Below are 5,069 nucleotides of genomic sequence, written 5' to 3'. Positions count from 1 at the left end.
CTGAGGCAAACGGGTCTGTGGCTGGAACCCTCCAATTCTCTCTTAAATGCCCGGAGCTGGAGAACGGCCCCTTCATGCAAATCTGCCCCCTGCTCACTGGCTGTTGCTGGCACCTCCCTCCCCTCAGAGACAGCGACGGACAGACCCAAGAATTGTTTTGTTTCCCATTTGCAAGGAAAAACGAAGCTCATCTTGGGGCTGAGGGGCTCCCGAAGTGCTGTGTCTACTCACACCGTTACCGTTCAGAGCACTCCCCCTGGAGTGAGGAGTCTCCAACGTTGTCTGTTTGGCACTGCAAAGCTAGCTGGGTTTCTTGTCATGACCCTGACCCACAATCTTTTGTGGCGGCAAGAAACCCTGGCTGGTTTGGGGCTGTGTGTCTTTGGTGGGACGGGTGCTGGGACTTGCTGGCGGTGCAGGTTGTGCAGGTGTCTCTGAGAGGTTTGGCGGGTGCGGACTGATGGCTTCTGGGATTCGCAGCTGCTGCCTGGGGCGGGTGTTGGCGAGGGGTTTGGGAGTGGACAATGTGGCGGCTGCTGGGTGGTGGACGTGTGGCTGGGTGGTTATGGTGCTCCTGGAAGATGCTGCTGAGCAATGTCCTGCTGGAAAGGGGCAGGGGAGGGGCTGAAACCCTTCTGCGCTGCACACTGCCCATGGGAAACTCACTGAAAGATGGTGAGGAACCAGCTGAGGATACTGTGAGCAATGAGGCCTGTGGTGAGCAAGGCAGCTGGCTCCTGATGGATTTTTGTGGCTTTCCCTGCAGAAGGACCTGGTGTGGGCAGCGGGACGGGAATGTGGCAGCAGAAGAGGGAAAGAAACTCTGCTTCTCTCCCCTTCGCTTCCCGCTCCTGGGTCAGAGCAGCCACTGGGTTTTGGTGATCTTGTCGTGACCCTCCAGCCATTCCAAAGGAGACGGCCAGTCTGAGTGCCCCTGCTCCAGGGCGCGGGGAGCAGAGAGGGGAGGGTGGTGGCTGGGGAGTGAGAATCTAAAGCACAGTGTCCTCCAGGGTCACATTGGAAAGGGGAAAGTTGTAGGGGTATGAAAAGCCCCAAGCCCAGAGATGTCTCTGTCCCCACAGTTTGTAGCCTGGCACCTGGACACGGCTGCACTCACCCAGACGCCCAGCTCCAGCACTGGAGAGAGAACGAGCTCCCCCGGGTGGTCAGAGTCGCTATTACTACGATCAGTCCTTCCAGTGTTTCACAAGAGCTCAGGCCCGGCACGCTGAGGTCATGGGAACGCTGCCCCCTCCTGACTGTCTCACAGCTGCAGGGAACAGCGGTGTGTGGTTGTTTCCAGCATTCACGCTGTTCTTTTTCAGGGTTTTTGTGGCTGTGGGATGCGGGCTGAGGCTGGGGCAGGTGATGGAGTGGGTGCTGGATGGGGTGGGTGCTGTTGGATGGGGATGGGTGTTGGGGCCCCATGCTGCACCCAGCGGGGATTCCCAACAAACCCTCTTGCGGGGGTGAGATTCCCCATGGAGCACTCGATCCCTGCTCTGCACAGCTCCAGTATGGCACTGAGTATGCACTGAGTGGACGGTGATCGTTGCGGAAGTAGCAGACGTGCATTCTGGGGCTTCTTGTTTTAAGCCGGGATCAGGGAACCCAGCCCGGTGCATTCACACTGCCTCCCTCACCCCGGTGTCAGGGCTGCGCTAACGAACCTTCGCCCTCGCTCATGGCTCTGAGAATTTGGGGCAGCTCTGTGCGGTCAGAGCCCTCCTTCTCCTGTGCGCTTCCCCTCAGAAATCATCCCTTTGACATTCCCGTCAGTCAGAGACTGAGGCTCTTCTCCTTCCTGCTGGTGCCACGCAGGGGCTTGTCACAGGCCTCGGCCTGGCTCGCGGGTGGGCTGTTGTGTAGGATATCCGGAGGCTGGGACATAGGGTGCAGGACACAGATGCGCGCAAGGCTCGTGGGGATGGAGAGCAGGGAAAAGTGAGCTCTCGCTGCTGGCTCCAGGAGCCTGACACTCAAGTGATCTTCTCCAGTGCCAGGGTCCTTCCCCTATTCCCACTGCAGGGCCCTGTGTGTGTGTGTGGACGTCTAGACAAAGCTGTGAGGAGAAGAGAACGAGTCTGATTTTGGCAGGAGATGTTTGGAGAACAGTGTCCTGCCCTGGACTGTTGCCAGGTGAGGGGCGTCCTCATGCCCAGGGGTATCATAGGAGAGGTGAGATGAGAGACTGACACGGAGTCAGGCACAGGGTGCGAGTCCAGTTTGTCCCTTTAACAGGAATGGGGACGAGATCTCCTCGCTCTCTGAATTGTCCTTTAGATCTCTGTGCATTGGGGTGAGATTGTTCAGAAGGGTTATGAGGCAGACGCAGCGTGGTCCCAGGCTCTGCCTGGAAGGATTTCTGGGCAGATTAAATAGGATACCTGCTTCCCTGCCTCTGAAATGGCCCCTCACGCTGTCACAGGACGAATGCTATTACACGTTGCCCTTTGCTGACGAGAGGTTTGTGTCTCACTTCCCCATCTGGCTGGGTCACTGTGAGCAGTGCCGCTGTCCCACACCTGACAGTAATAATCAGCCTCGTCCTGCGCCTGGACTCCAGTGACGGTTAACGTGGCCGTGTTACCGGAGTTGGCGCCAGAGAATCGATCGGGGATTCCGGAGGGTCTGCTGCTATCACCATATATAACGAGTAGGGGGGCGCTGCCAGGTTTCTGTTGGTACCAGTGCACACTCTTGCTACCAATGTTGCTTCCGGAACAGGTGAGTTGAGCTTTTTGCCCTGGAGACACAGAGACTGAAGGCGGCTGAGTCAGCACGTACTGGGCGAGAGAACCTGAGACAGGAGGAGAAAACGTGGGGATACAATCAATATTTCAAGAGCTAACCCACCACAGGCCGTGCAGGAACCCAAGGAAGAGAAAATCCCCTGACTAAAGAGATGGAGAAAAACTCTCCCGCTTATAATACCTGAGCTGTAAGTGAGCAGCGCAAGGAGCAGAGGGGCCCAGGCCATGGTGGATCCAGACGAGCTCGGCTTCCTGAGGCAAATGGGTCTGTGTCTGGGACCCTCCGATTCTCTCTTAAACCCCCAGTGCTGGAGAACGGCCCCTTCATGCAAATCAGCCCCCTGCTCACTGGCTGCTGCTGCCTTTCACTCCCCAAGAGCGAAGGGACCCAGGGGAGAGCCTCTCTGCATAAATCCCCTGAGACACCTGTAGGGGAAAGGACTGCTTTGCTTTTCATCAGCAAGAAGAAAGTTTAGCTCATTCCAGAGGTGAGCAGGTCCCAATGGGTTTGGTCTGCTCAGAACATCAAGTGCAGACCCCTCTCCCCAGAAGTCTCCAATTTTATCTGCCTTGGACCTCAAATTAAACTGTGGTTTCTTCTCATGCTCCCAGGCCACAATTGTTTTCAGAGTTATGCCACCATTTTCGGTCATTGCAGGAAGAAATGCTGGCCAGTTTTGGGGTGATCATTTCTGGGGTGCTGGATGGTGTGGGTGCTGTTGGACGGGGGCTGGTGTTGGGCCCAGTTATGGAGTGGATGCTGGATGGGGGAGGCGGAGGGGTCTAGTGCTGGGCGCGCTGACAGTCCCTGCCTCTGAGCGTGTGGCAAACGCACCTTCCCCAACATCTAGGGCCGGTGCACACCAACACTCACAGCCACTCCCTGCAGTGGGGTCGGCTCCCACAGATTACTATTGCCCCCTAGTGGCCAGCATCACACTTGCCATGGTCACGTCCCTGACTCTCCAGGGCTGTAGGGAACATCGCTAGCGAGTCCCTTCCAGCATTCACCCTCTTCCTTCCAGGATGTCCTTCTCCACACTAACCAGGTGATCAGGCCCTCGGCTTAGTCACGCTGGGCAGAGATCAGTCAGTTTTTCGAGCAGCTGCGCTCCCCTGGAGAAAGATTAAGACATTCTAGAGCTGGGCAGCCACTGGGGTGCGGCTACATGAATCTAACTCTGTGAGACACAGACAGACCCGTCCCCAGGGGAAGGGGCAGGGAGGCAGATTCTGGAGGGTCTCTCATTGTCCTTGTATATAATGAGTGTGGGGGGGGGCAAGGCCAGGTTTCTTCTGGTCCTACTGCACATACTATTTGTCAGTCTCTTCTCCTGTGCAGGTGTGGGGGTCGGGGGGAGTGTGTGACAGGACGCGTGTGTCTGTGTGTGTGAGCGGGAGAGGGAGAGAGACAGAGGCAGTGTGTGTTGGGGGGGAGTGAGTGTGACGGCATGCTGTCTGGGTAAGTTCGAACAGCTGCTGTCCCAGAAACACCATGAGACTCTTCCCCCCTGTGCCGGGTGTACCCGGTGTGGGGTAGGCAGGATCCAAGTCTGAAGAGGCTCAGTGTGGGGGGATCTAGGTGTCCCACCTGTGTGGGACAATCTGGGTGCAGGCAGACTGTGGCAGGATGTGGATGCACAGGGGCTCGGGGAGGGGCGGGGTCCAAGTGCGGGGACAATGGGACTGTGCAGGGGCTTCCAGGTGAAGGTGGTTGGGGATCAATGGAGGGGTCTGGGCATGGGGGTCTCAGCGGGGAATCTGGGTGCAGTTAGTTGGGGGGTCAGTGGCATGGGGGTCTGCATGTGGGGGCTCAGGGTGATGGAGCACATAAGGGTTGGGGGATTTGAGTACAGGGAACTCAGTGGGGGTGGTGTGGGTGCAGGGGTGGAGGTCTGGAGGCAGGGGGTCTGGGTGCAGGGGGTCTCCAGATGCAGGAGTTGAGGTTCAGTTGGGTGGGGTTTGGGTATAGAGTGCGAGGTGAGTTTTAGGTGCATGGGATGAGGCTTGGTGGGGGTGTCTGGATATGGGAGGTCCAGATGCATGGGCGTTGGGGGAATGGGGGAGCAGCTCCCCGTACAGTGTCCCCTCCCCCTGCAGCTGAGGAGCGATAGGGGCAGGAAGCGGGGAGGATGCTGAGCTTGCTGCAGCTGGGGAAGGTTTTTTGGGGTGAGTCTGACACAGCCCCATGCTCCTTGCAGAGGAAGAGGAAGTCCCTTCCTTTCCTGCCTCCAGCCCAGCCGGGACTAGCAGCTGATCCTGGTTCAGGGTTGGAGCTCCTGGCTGGGGTATCGCCAGCCCTGTGGTGATTTACTT

This window comes from Caretta caretta, chromosome 15, assembly GCF_965140235.1.
Source record: "Caretta caretta isolate rCarCar2 chromosome 15, rCarCar1.hap1, whole genome shotgun sequence".
In the NCBI taxonomy this organism is placed as follows: Eukaryota; Metazoa; Chordata; order Testudines; family Cheloniidae; genus Caretta; species Caretta caretta.
The sequence above is the reverse complement of the archived record's forward strand: the minus strand, read 5'-3'. Positions refer to the sequence as shown.